The sequence below is a fragment of the Heloderma suspectum genome, chromosome 2, assembly GCF_057233095.1.
Source record: "Heloderma suspectum isolate Gila_16-S chromosome 2, 16-S_ref, whole genome shotgun sequence".
Taxonomy (NCBI): Eukaryota; Metazoa; Chordata; class Lepidosauria; order Squamata; family Helodermatidae; genus Heloderma; species Heloderma suspectum.
Genome location: NC_139459.1, coordinates 139,394,310 through 139,406,718, shown reverse-complemented (window position 1 = coordinate 139,406,718; position 12,409 = coordinate 139,394,310). Strand labels below are relative to the sequence as shown.

General features: G+C 42.8%; 1 protein-coding gene across 3 annotated transcripts in view; it reads left to right on the top strand.

Moving 5' to 3' along the window:
* The window catches only part of B4GALT1 (beta-1,4-galactosyltransferase 1), a 76,350-nt gene that overhangs the window by 51,180 nt on the left and 12,761 nt on the right, over positions 1–12,409 (top strand). The gene's annotated exons all lie outside the window — the stretch shown is intronic.

The following is a 12,409-nucleotide window of genomic DNA, read 5'->3' as shown; positions in this document are numbered from 1 at the left end:
ACAAAGCACAGTATATAATGGGGAAAAAACAAGATCTTGAAACAGGATCTTGAAATGTATTTCAAAATATTACAATTGTATTTCGGTGAATGTTTGCAGTTCAGTATGGTTCCTCATTTACAGTGCAATCCTATGCATGTTTACTTAAAACCAAATCCAGTTGAGTTCAGTGGGGCTTACTCCCAAGCAGTGTTTCAGATCCTTATAAAGCACTCTGATACTGGACGTGCCACTGCTTTCTTCCAGTTGAAAATGCACTACTAACTCTAAATCAGTATCTTGAGAATTCCTACAAGATAATATAATAGCACCACTTCGGAAGCTTGATATATTGAATAATCTATGCATAATTTCATTAATCTGATGGAGTAGAGTTCTCCAAAAGCTTTGTATAAAAGAACACGTTGAGATTGTGTGTTTAAAATCTACATATGTTCTATACAGCTGCAACAAATGTCTTGCATCAGATTATAAATAAACCATTTCTGGAGAGTCAAATACCATTAAAATTGAATATTAGCAGGTTTTTAAGTTAGCAGAAATTTAATCTAGAGGATAAATTACTCCAGAAGCTTTAGTGGGTCTCCATTACTGAGTCTTAGTGTCTCAATTGCCTCTGCTATTTCTTCTGAAAACGGCAAAATTACTTGTTTTTAACAACAATATATACAACTGCCTTATCAGGTGTTTTGTTGTACCCAGGGGTGTTGTTAGAGGAGAGTCCACCTAGGCACGAGCCCCGGATCTTTCAAGCTGGGCCCTGGATCTTTTGAACTGTCCTAATTGCCATTTTTAAAACATTTTCCCATTGACTTGCGCTGGAAAACAAAAACGGTCATAATGTTTTTAGTTTGTGTGATAAATACATGAAATTTGGAGGCTTGGTAGCCCCCATGGAACTGACTGAATCTGCCAAATTTCAGACAGTTAGGTCCAGTGGCTTTTGTGTTAGTCACTGGTAAAATTTGTTATTTTCAAGAAAATCCATCATAGCGAAGAGCTACATTTTTTTTTGTGCTTCCAGATACATGCATGGAATTTGGGGGCCTGCCAGCCCCCATAGAGATGCCTGAGCCTGCCAATGTTCAGACAGTTAGGTCTAGTGACTTTTGCGTTAGCCATGCGTATATTTCCCTTTTCTCAGAGTCTAAAACAAAAAGTAAAAACTGTCAGGTCACCCAGGGGATTAGAGATACTAATCAGAAGGTGTTTAAGGTGACCATTAGGAGGTCACTATCCCTAATCTCTGGTATGGGGGGGGTTTTGAGGTTCAAAAAACTTCTTTTCTGCTCTTACATGCTCACTGTTGTGAGTTTGCCTGCAATGAAATTTTGAAGAGGGAGAAGGAAGGGAAGAAAGAGCTCCATGTGAAATACTGGCATTTCACACAGCATCTGATTTTACTGCCCCGAACTGGAACCTTTGGATTCTGCAGAAGTTTAGTAGCTTCAGTACAGCAAAGGATCCAATCAGTCTCCACAAACTTCTTTCTCCCCCTCCACTTTAATTTCTCCTAAATAGCTGTAGGACTGAAATAATCCCAAAGGGAGGGTTAGGACTATGTGGCGTCATGATTGAGAAACTGCTGGGACTTTTAAATAGGTTCTACCATTTTTAAAATCTAGAAAAAGCCCTCAGCCACCTCACCTCATAAAGTTCATTAAGTATGTGCAATCCTTATAAACCCTCCACAATCTCCTAAATTACTCTGAAGTACTACCTCTCAGAAAGGAGCCACTTGTCTTAGGGAAGTCTCTCTACCCCCCACCCCCGTGCACATTTCCAATCACCATTCTTCTTTTCTTCTTCCCTCCCCTATCCTGTTCTTTCTGTCTCTTATTTATTCCACCCAGAGCATATCTTGGGGAATTCTTAAACAGAATTCTCTTCGGCGGGCAAGAGAAGTTCTGAACTGTATTTGACTTTATACAAACAGACAAGAGAGTTGTTTTTTCTCCTTCTCTTCACTCCAGTCTTTGAGAAGAGTGGGTTCACATGGTTGCAGAGAAACAAAACTGGGGCTGTTTTGTCTGTCAGTTGCCATTATCCAGCAATAGGAAGGGCTGTAGCTCCGTGGCAGAGCACCTGCTTGGCATGCAGAAGGGCCCAGGGTCGATCCCCAGCATCTCCAGGTAGGGCTAGGAAAGAATCCTGCCTGAAACCCTGGAGAGCCGCTGCTGCCAGTCAGTGTCAACAGTACTGGGCTAGATGGACCCAGGGTCTGACTCAGCATAAGGCAGGTTCCTATGAACAGAAAACTTTAATAAAAAATAGGAGTTTTTGGTTTGTTTTTTAAGTGGAGGGGAGATAAATGCTGCTCATTTATACAAGCCTATGTATGCCTACTCAGAAGCCCCATTATGTTTAATGAGGCTTACCCTCAGGAAAGCGTGCATAGGATTCCGGCACAAGTTACTTTTGCAGGGAGGTTTGCACCTTGATGTTCTGCATGTTTACTCAGAAATAAGTCCTGAGTTGTGAGCATGGTACTGCAGGCTTAATACAGTGCCTCTGAGCATATTCTGTCTAATGAATTGACTACCCTTTCAGCTCAGTCCTATGCATGTTTTGTCATTGCATGTTTTTTTTTGCATGAACTCTAGCTTCAGTGGTGAGGGAAAGGCACTTAATGCATGCTCAGAGTTTCTCCATAACTGAGCCCTAGTTTTGAAAACAGACTCATTGGCTGAATCCTGGTGAAGTCTTGGCGCAAATGAAGTTATGGAGAGGAAGATACAATGAGACCTTGTGCATAAGAAGGAGGAGGTAGAGAGGAGTTGCACAAAAAAAGACATCTGTTTTGATGAAGAGTTGCTGGAGGATGGTAGGATGTGCAGGGATGGTTGCATGGAGGGGAACAGAATTGATAGGGGGAGAATGTAAGCATTCAGTAGTGAAAGAAAAATATTCTGCATATGCTCAGAGGCACCCTCTATTTAAGAACATAAGAAGAGACATGCTGCATCAGACCAAGGTCCATCTAGTCCCGCATTCTGTTCACACAGTGGCCAACGAGATGCCCATTGAAACCCACAAGCAGGACATGAGTGCAATAGCACCTTCCCACCCATGTTCCCCTGCTACTGACATTGATGAAATGTAAATAAACTCTAGTCTAAATTAGAATGCATGTATGTATATCCTTCAGAAACTTTGCAGGTTTCTTGCCTGGGGGACACCTTGTCAGGGTGGATACTGAGCCCATAGAATCCCAGATTAGGAATCCCAGAGAGGAGCATGCTCATCTTTCCCAGGGCCAACAGCTGACAGAGATTCCTCCCACTGACATTCCTAGCTTAGATAGCAGTCCTGGGAGTGACAGAGCATGGGAAGCAGACTTGCTGGATGCGCGACACTGACGCAGAGAGTGGCGCCAAATGGAGGGCGCGGAAAGGAGGCGTAGTGCCCGGTTGGCGCGCAAACAACGGTTGCACCCAGAGGATCCAAGGGAAAGGGGGAGGGACTCTCCCTAGCCCTTAAGTTCAGGGTCTGCCAATGATTCCCTTTCAAACGGGGACCAACTGTTCCAACTTAGGGCATAGGTACTCTGCTGCACATTTCTAGTTGCTAACAGTAGAGTCGTTAAGTTGTAAAAGAGGAATAAAGCTTTGAAAAGAATCCCTTTGTCTGTGTCTGGACTTGGCTACTGGATTAGACTGAGAGAGGCCTCCAAGAAGCCCTTGACACACCTCTAATGACCTGTGCATTTTCATACAAATTTACCCAAAAACTATTGGGGAAGGGGTGAAAGGAAGGGAAAGCAAATCACTCCTTCCCCCAAAGTGGAGAACTCCCCTTCCACATGAACTGTTGCACCTATCCTTCTGAAACTTTGCTGGTTTCTTACTTAGGGACAACTGTAGGCTGTCTGTAATTTTCAGAACAATGGTCCTGTCAGGAACGCTCTAGCTGCCTCTTGCCGTCCCCACCAATAGCCAACTCAGGATACAGACGAGGAGGAATTCTTTCCAAGACTCTATTCCTTTATTACTTTATGACTCTTTCAGAATACTAATCACTAGCGACAAAGCAAGGAACAGCACTGGGGAAAGAAAGAAGAGTAGCCTAAGCTCCAGGTAAGGCAGTTGGTCCCCTTTTGAAGGAGAATCACGGGAAGACCCTGAACTTATGGGCTAGGGAGAGATCCTCCCTCTTTCCCTTGGGTCCTCGGGACGTGACTGTTGTTTGCACGCCAAATGAGCACTACGCCTCCTTTCCGCACCCTCCATCTGTCGTCTCTCCCTGCATCTGCGCCGAGCGTCTAACAAGCCCCCCTCCAGTGCTCTCTCACTGCCAGGATCACTATCTATCCCAAGAATGCTGACAGGAGGACTCTCTGCCAGCTGCTATGCTTGTGAGAGACGAGGGAGCTCCTCTCCCATGGATTGCTGTTCCTCCTCAGAATCAGAACTGCTCTGGGGCTCTATTGGCTCAGTTTCCACCCTGACAGGTCCACAAGAAACATAGGGAGATAAGTATGTCCTCTTTTGGAGACCTCAAAATGTCAAGGCCACCCTTGCACAAAAACCCTTGTGGCTAGCATTCTGAAATTTGGCAGACATGATCTCTTCTGATGGGGCAATGAATCCTGAATGTTTTATCCCATTCTTCCAAGGAATTAAAACATTATTGGCAGTTCCCTTTAAAAGAAAATCAAGATATAAACCTTGCACCTATTTTTCTGACATTGGGCAGATGTAATCCTCTTCTAGGGGGCTACTATGCCTGAAATTATCCAGTCCTGACTAAGAGAAAAAAGTTATAGTTTTGTTTTTTCTTATTTCCCATGGTAGTCAACAGGAAGCATAAAGTCTCATTTTTCCAAACCTTGACTCAGGTTTGGTGCTGAGCTGAAGTGGTCCGACTACAAATTGGCCCAAGCAGAAGTTGGATGTTTTCCAAAATGCTGAATCAGGGTCTGAGTTGAAGTGGGGTGGGGGGTCAGTGCACACTTCTTATGTATGTATGTATGTATGTAAACTATACACACACGTAAGCATACAGCATGCACACACCACATACATACACACACACACACACACACACATATATATATATATATATTAGATGTGCGCTTAGACTTGTGTGTGTATGCAAATTTGTGTTATGGGCCTGTGCCCCAGATATTTTAAGACCCTAGCAATGCCCCTGGCATTGTACCCACTAATAACTGAGAAAGGATCTTTTCTCTTAGCTAGATTTACTAAGGAGCACTGAGAATATGTCTGTCTGAAAAACTGCTGGTCTTTTACCCAGCACTATAGTTATTGCTTCATTGTATGACAGTTTTGTGTCCTCCATTATTCAAAAATGTGTCTCTGATATGTAGACCAAATTATTTCCATAATGAAACATTACCCATTGTATTTATCAAATAAACTGACTGTTATACAAAAAATCAAGATGCAGGGTAATAAAGCAAGACTTTAAATTGGATTGAGTTTGTACCATTCAGAGAGACTTGAGAGAACTAGATCTTAATTCTGCAACATTAGCCCTGTTGAGGTGTTCATGCCATTCCCCCCCCCCCCGATTAGATTGTTTGGTCCAGCCCTCTTGGTTGCATTTCCATCTCTCAGCATTGTCCTCCACGCGTTGGAGGAGTAATGTCTGCAGCGGGGAGCCCACTCTACTTGTGTGGGCTCCCTGTGTGATTTAGAATCCCTCTGGTGTGTGAGGGATGGTGGACCTGAGCAACAGCCAATAAGGGCTTCTTCACACAGAGCTTTTATCCGGCTACTGAGATTGTTCACTCATGGAAGTTTCCGTGTCCTTTAGATGACGTCGTCAACTTCCAGGGCATCTCCCATGCTAAATGACCTTTATTCTATTTTTAAATAGATTGGAGATAATGAGGTGTCAAATTACCCGTTCCGCTTGAGTTCCCTCTGTGAAAAGAGGAAAAGCGGCAAGAAGAGGAGCGAGATCAATGAAAGATAAAGGAAGACTTAGATACAGGGAGAAGGAGGGGGAAAGGAAGCAGGTAGAAAATGGGAGTTGTTGTGATGCTGCATTTAAAACGGAAGCAGAAAGCCCCATTTTAAATGTGGGATTTTAGGCTGGTGTAGAGTCCCACTCTTCCCCTCATGCAGCTTTAATGGTGGGGGGTGGGGGTGCTTGAACAGAGCTGCTTTGCATAGTTTATTCTAGTTTAGCTAATCATGAGGGAGGATCAAAGAATTATGCTGGGCAGTATCCTCTCCCCTGGCCACCATAAATGTCTATACCTGAGATTTCTGAGATTCTAGCAGGTGTTATCCACACCATTTCCAGAAAAAACTTCACCAATATGTCTATACAGAAATGCAAGATCCTGGGTTCTATCTCAGTCTAGCATAATTCAGAAATTTATTCTGGAGCTGATGCAGTTCTCAGTGGCTCACATTGAGTTCTATGGGACAAATTAAGGCTGTTATTCTGTGTAATATACTCAAGGGCCGCCTTGAGTCCCAGTACTGGGGAAAAGGTGGGATATAATAATAATAATAATAATAATAATAATAATAATAATAATATACCTCATAATGCACTATAAATGGCTGATTTGGGACACTGCTAAAGGTGGAGGAAGAAACACTGGGTCACCAGGAACAGCTCACTGGGAACTAAAAGGGAGAGGAGAGGGATCAGGATCCTGAAGTAAGGGGCAGAGGCTAAATAAGCTCTAATGAAGCCATCTAGGGCCGTGTTTCCACGACAACAGAAGGAGAAGCGAATGGAGTAGTACTGGATTTTTTTTTAAGGAATCAGCTTTGCTGCACTTTGGTCCATGCAGGCCTCCATGAGCAGGCTCTCTGCGCCAGTAAGAATCACTTCACAGAGCATACTTCCTGGTGGGGATGGGGGACGTCATCTGACTGGCAGGGGCTTCTCAACCTATAAGAGAGGCTTCTGCCCCTCTCCCCCCGCCCTTTCTCCTTTCCCCTGAAAGTCCAGATGCACCTGCATTTCAGGAGCAAGCCTCATTGACTACAATGGGAATTAATTCTGAGTGGACACACATATGCTTAAGCTGGGAAAGGGTGGGGGGAGAACACAACGACGGGAAACCAGCCCCCATTTTAACCCTCAGGATCTCTATAAGGAAGGGCCAAAGTAGTTACTTCCTAAGGCAATAAACCAAACAAAGGTGAATCGGAGCCTCGAGATCGCGCTTTGAAGCACTTAGGGAATTGGGCTTTAAACTGTGCCATGTCAATTGCAGGGGGGATCTCTGTAAGTTCTGATGTGGGCATTCAGAGGGCAAGCCGCATTCAGCACAATGGGAGTTTCTTCTGAGGAGACACTAACTGGTTTGTGCAGGGACGGGAAACACCCCTTGACCAGGGTCACGGTGAAAGGCACACCCCTGGGCAGGGCTAGCATACCCAAGGTAAATGCAGGGGTTGGGGCACATCGTAACTATACCGAGGAGAACCCTACTTAAGGTAAAGAATCAGACTTTAAGCAGTCTCAGGAAATCCGTTTTTTCCCTGATAAGTTCTGGGGTAGCTGCTGGATGACCATGACATCATGTATCCCTAATGACCTCAACATGCAGCCAGCTCGAAGTAAATTGCTGGTGGAAACACCTCCTAGGAAAGGCCACCTTTTCAATATACATTTCAGCTATTTCATAGGCATCCCATTCATGCTTAATTCTCTAAATGTACACAGGCCCTTGGACTTACCCAAGCCTTTTCTTTGGAGAGAATATAACATTGTTGCTTTGTCAGTTGCTTAACTGGATGAGAAAACTTCAGAGTTTTAAGGCTTCAAAATCTAGGCATGGAAGAGGCTGAAAGTGAAAGCTTACTATCTCTGGTTAGATGTTTTCTTTATAAACCTGCATGTGGAAAGAGGGAGGATGTACATGCAAAGCTTTTATACTGTAATCCTTGGCCTGAGGCAGTTGGCTTGCAGTTCCTTCCTGCGATTTTTCCTGTGCATTTATTCCACCGGGAGGAAGTTGAAACGAATATATTTCATTTAAAGAGGGGTTTAACAACTAGAAAAAGATGTCAGGGAACCCACTAGACAATCTTGGCTTGTCATGCTTAAATCTTCCTAAAAGGTATTACTGAGGCACAGTCAGTAATAATAAGCATTTATAATACCACATTTCAAATATACAGAGCACTTTCTATACATTATCTTGGGTGCAGATGAGCAGCTACGGCTTCATTAAGTCCACCCTACTGAGTTCATGCTTGAGGTGAGACTTGAGCTGGGGACTTCCCAGCTCACCCTCCTAGTCACTTTGCTGCCCAGCTATGAGGAAGCTAGAGGGCCATTATATCGCCTGTTCCAGGCCAGGATTGACCGCATTTGGGCTTTTAAGCATGACCAGTAATTTTGCAATGTATGTTGGCCATACTGTGCATGCTTTTCCTACTTCTCCTAGACATTACCAGCATCACTGACTCTACAGTTATAGCAACCAATGCCTCCATTGCAGGAATATCACATCTTCCTTTTGTGCAGATTGCAGTATTTTGTACCTAGGAAAATCCCCACCCCCACCCTGCTGTCCCAGATAGAATATTTCATAGTGCTCAGTTTTGCCAAACTCACTCTATTCCATAGGCTGCTGCTCGTAGGGACGGGGAAGCTCTGAGTGCGGTGATATCATATCACATGTTTTCTTGTACTACAGTACATGTTACTGGGAAAGGGGGAAGAGACAGAGTTACTCCTCTTGGCAGCAACCCTGTATCCCTTGGATTGACTAGTTCCACCATAATCTAAGTCATCTTGCTAACCCTTTTGGTTTAGCAGGTTACCTTAAATCTTAATGTAGTAACACTCCTCCGACAGTATATAAAAAGTGCTAAACAGGCAGAAAGTTAAGTTAGCCCTTTCCCAAAATGCCTCCACCATTTCTGACCTGAATTTTTAAAAATTCTCCTGTGCTGGACTGCACATTTAGCTAGGTTTTTAAAGATAGAATGGCAGTAAGACTACTCTCCCTCCCTAATATGCAAAAGGAATTGAGGCATTTGTAACTGAAAACAGTCTTGTAGGATTGTCACACAAAGGCTAAAATGAGAAAGAGGCAGTTAGTCCCTTCAGGCTTTAAAAAGATCAGTGAGAACCCTTCTCTCTTCCAGCGTGGCATTTTCCATACCAAATTATTAGTTAAACGTGAGTGCTAGCATGACTTGTGGTTTTAAGATGTTTTTTGCATATTTATTTTTTTCTTGAAACAGATTAGCCACCTATCTGCTTGATATGAAAAATGCACATTGTTTTTTCTGCAAGTGGCTTGGATCCCATGATGCACTGAGCACATGGTTTTGAAGTGGTGAGAATGCACTAGAAGTAAATGCGATGGCTGCATTTGTTCTATCACTGGGGTCTTGGATGGGGTGATGGAATTGAGGGAGATATCATAGGACTCAGTTTGTAGGCTCAGTAATATGAAACTTTTTGTCAGGGCAAGCAGGGTCAGTGCCACATCATATAACTAAACTGAGAATACCTTGTATATATCTGGACTCAAGCCATGCTCATGGCAAACTGGTTCTGTGATTGCTTTACCACAAACACAGTTAAACAATTTCCAGCAAATTTTCACTTGTTCAGGTTAGTTAATTCACTATCTATTCTTTGCCTTTCCAAGGGCTTGGGCTATAACAACAATTTCAGAGGGGAATATAGAATTTTCAATTAAAATAGTCATATAGAAATGTGTGAGAGAGATACTGTGCTGAAGTGGATAGAATGTTGGGCTGAGAAGCTTCGAATTCAAAATCCCCACTGAACCATACAGTTCACTGAGTGGCCTTGGGCAATTTGTTGTTTCTTTGCCTAACCTACCCCACAGGGGTGGTTGTGGAACTAAAATGAGGTATCCCCATGTAGCTCCGCTAAGCTCCTGGTAGGAAGGGCGAAATAAAAATTTGGTAAATAAATAATCCTTGTCTGCTTAACCCTGGTAGTTGAATGCCAGTCTTGCATAACTTCCAAAAGCTATTCTGGCTTGGACTTTGCTGGATCTCTAAGGGAAGAGTATTCTGAACTGTTGTCTCAACTGTATGTTAAATTGTGTTAAACCCCCTAACAAACCTCTGCTGTTTTGAAGTACCAGCTCAAGACAACATTCTCTCAATGGGCATCACATTTTAATTCTCCTCTATTCTCATCATTTGTTTATGTTTTGCTCCATATTCACTGAGAAGGGTTTGCATGAATGGTTAATCAGAACAAGAGAAACTTGTGGTTTCATCCATGTTCTCTGTCCTACTTAAATTGGCAAGGACACTTTTTAATTGTTGTGTTGATTTTAGGATTGTAATTCTTGCCAAAGTTATGAACAGTTTCATTATATTTCAGCCTTGGCAAAAACAGAGCTAAGATTACAGTTTAGAAACTCTGAAAACAGTTGGCAATTTATTATCTCTAGTAACCATTTACTTATCTAGTAACCATTTACTTATTAAAATAACTACAAGAATAAGGCAGCTTCAAAGCACTGCTGAGGTTCCCTTCAGATATCTTTTAGTTTTTTTCGTTTTGGAAGCTGCCGTGGATTTCATGAAGATCATGCAGCCCCCAACATTCTGCACCATCTTCTGTCCTAGTCTAAAAAAGCAAGCCTTTCCTTGTATTTCCTATTATCAGAACTCTGTTGGCCTCCTTGCTTATTACTTCTCTAATGATAGTATCCCATGGTGAGATTGGGAGCTCACATCCTTCCTCTCCCACAAGTAAACCAGAAGATTCCAGGTTTGTTTGAACATGGGATCTGTTGGAACTCAAGCACGCAGCTGGTCTTGAATCCTAGGACCTGAGGGACATCAGGTAAGGATTTACCACTGTGTGATAGTCCCTCTTTGTTAGAATTTAAACTAAGAGAAGTAGATAATCCATCAACTCTGAGGCAGCAGTCCAAATAATTTCATTTATTGTGCTCCTCAGTTGAAGAAACTATTTTACCTATACAAATATAGCAATAATAGCCACAACTGCCTAATAGGTTCAATATTGCTATCCAGAGAGCTCCCACTTGCCTTCAATAACTCCTTCCCACCCCCAGCTACAGAACTAAACCCTTTCATAGGGATTAGGCACCACCTATCAGCTGCCACTTCCTAAGAGGGAGTAGGTCACATCCACTTTCTGTATTACATATCATTGTAACTCAGCCAGCCTCCTGACAGGCTGTCTTCTTGGCAAGTACAGGGCTAGCTCTGCTGTGCCTCGTCATCACCTAATTTTGGCCAAAGGAGGAAACTATGGCTAAAGCAGGTCAGGTGATACTCCCAGGTTGCTATATAATCTTCCAGGTGAGGCATGGTCACTGGGTAACAAAACACGGAAAGGGAGCAAGAATGAGAGAGGCAAGGGTAATAAGGGATAACTGCATTTTTTCCTATTTAATGTCACGATTAGACCACTTGTATGATTTTGCGCTACCCACCATAACAGAATCTGATCTTTATCTCTTATGGGAAGATCACAATGCAGTCAAAGCCTTTAATAAAGACAGTAGCTTCTTAAGGACATATTTAAAAACATTTAATAAATCCTTGGTTCATTCTGAAGCTGCTCCCCCCCCCCGCTGCCGCCGCCCAATACCCCATAAATGAGACTAGGATTTCACCAAAATAATTTGAATGACTTATTATTTTATTTCAGCACAATCAGGGTCTGCTGAAATTAAGTGGTTTGTAGGCATACAAGTTGTTCCGCATCTGACAAAGTCCTATATGCTCTGCACATTCAGGAGTAGCATGAAGAGGTAGGACTTTACACAAGGTCATCGAGGAAGTAACCATAGTCTTAAGCCAAGGAAGAGCAAAGTGAGATTTTTATTATTTAGGGTGCAATCCTATACATGTTTAGGCAGAAAGCCATGCCTGCTGGGGAATGCTGGAAGTTGTAGGAGTTCTTTCTAAACATGCATAGGATTGTGCCCTAATTTATTTATTTGATTCGTACCCTACCCTTTTCACCTAGAAAAATGGCACTCAAAGCGGCTTTCAATCATAAATAAAACTTGATTAAAACAATAATAAAATATTCATAATAATAAAACAATAATAAAACATCCATTAAAACACAATAGAAACACAGCAATAATGGAAGAAAAACAGCATCCAACCCAATAGGCCCACTTACACGCCAAAGGCTGCTTGAATAAAAATGTCTTTGCCTGTACATGGAAGGACAGCAACAGAGACTTGATGCGCATGTTTTCAGCCTCCTCAAAGTTTCAAGGGAGGTCTGCGGGGAAGGCAAAATAAGCATGTGTGCTGACCACAAACCTATGCTTCCCTTCAGGTTAATCTTAATTTTAAGCTAAACTGAATAGGGGGGAAAACTGGTGAGTGGTAGGTTTGTGTGAGTTTTCCCGTGTGTGTGTGTGTGTGTGTGTGTGTGTGTGTTGCTGCTTGTGAAGGGCCAGGCCTGTAATAAACAAAAATGT